This window comes from Pteropus alecto, unplaced genomic scaffold (assembly GCF_000325575.1).
Source record: "Pteropus alecto unplaced genomic scaffold, ASM32557v1 scaffold103, whole genome shotgun sequence".
Taxonomy (NCBI): domain Eukaryota; kingdom Metazoa; phylum Chordata; class Mammalia; order Chiroptera; family Pteropodidae; genus Pteropus; species Pteropus alecto.
The window spans coordinates 7758549-7760114 of NW_006436288.1; positions in this window are offsets into that span (position 1 = coordinate 7758549).

The window sequence follows — 1566 nt, forward strand, 5'->3', positions numbered from 1 at the left end:
CATTCCTGGTCAAGGGCAAGAGCAGGAGTATCAGTTCAGTCCAGGGGAGTGGAACCAGAGCTCTGTCCAGGGTCTTGGCAGAACTTAATTACTTGCTTTCTCCTTGAGCCTGAAGTTGGGACTTGAAGCTGGAAACTCTCAGGTCAGCGGCGGATTCCTTTGCAGGCCTCAAAGAAATCCATAGTTTCCCAAACCTTCAAATGTCTCTGAGAGGTAGTGACTCCTATGGTTAAAAAGATCCCTTTCAGGGAAGGAGCTTTTGATGACTGCCATCCTGCCTTGAGTTCAGACACTGTCAGGGGCCAGCTCTCCTCTGTCAGTCGTGCTTGAACATTCTCTCTAGTAACCGCTTCAACCAAGGCTCCTTCTTGCTGGAAGTCTGAGATTACTAAACTTGCTTTTCTGGTTTATGGAACACTGATAACTGACCGACTTGAAACTGCCACTACAAACATCTTTTAAAATTCTAACATGGTTTCTGAAAGTGTCATCTGTAATAGACGCAATTCTATTGTTAAAGTCTTCTGCTGGCATTGATACTTGCCAGATTTTTCTGGTGCCCAGTTGGCTATGCTGGGCAGCCCACACCTGCATAATAGTAGGGATCCTTCCTCTTTCTTCATACTACCCACTCCTTATTCCTGGGCGTTTCCAGAGTTGGGGGGCATCACATGTTCTCATACAACATACGATAGCTGGCCAATGACAGCGCCGCAGGTATCTAATCCCTTCCCATCCCATCCTCCTTTTCCTGGGAGTATGGGTTCTAGAAGCAGACTGACTGAACCTAATTCTAGCTCTAACACATACTAGTTGTGTGGCCTAGGCAAGTTACTTAACCTTGTGCTTTCACTTCCTCATCTATGAAACCCAGGACAATCCGTTTGTTTGGAAGGTACAATGAAATATTACTTGTAAGACACCTAGACAATACCTAATATACAGCAGAGCTTAATAAATGTTAGCTCTTCCTTTTATCACTGTTAGTACTATTGTTGTCACAACCCACATCCACTGCCTGCAAAGTTACATGGTAAAATCTCTTTCTTGCTGTGTAGGCCAATGTCTTTGTCCAGGGAGCAGCCTCTGAAAGTATCCCAAGTGTTCCATTCTCGCGTTACCACCATTATTGTTCTCATGGCTGACGGTGAGTCAACACGTTTGTGCCCTGGACCTAAAGAAGCCTGACTTATACTTGGGAGTTTCATAAAGCCCCTCTTAAATAGCTTCTGGCATTCACTCCATTAACAAAAGGTTCTTAAACACAGTTAATAAGCTTTTACTTTTCATTTTCCTCTTCATGTCTCCTGGTCCTTCTCCACAACAAAATCTTTTTTTTTTTTCCTCCTTCAGTTAGGAAACCAGAGTTCCTATGCATATAAGAGACAGACAGACAGAGAGAGAGAGAGAGAGAGAGGAGAGAGAGAGAGAGAGAGAGAGAGAGAGAGAGAGAGAGACGGACATAGTGAGATAGCGAGAGAGGGACAGACAGACAGACAGAGAGAACTGGGAATTGGGTGTGGGAGGGGGTTGTGGAGGGAGAGAAGTGTTATTTACACTAGCACA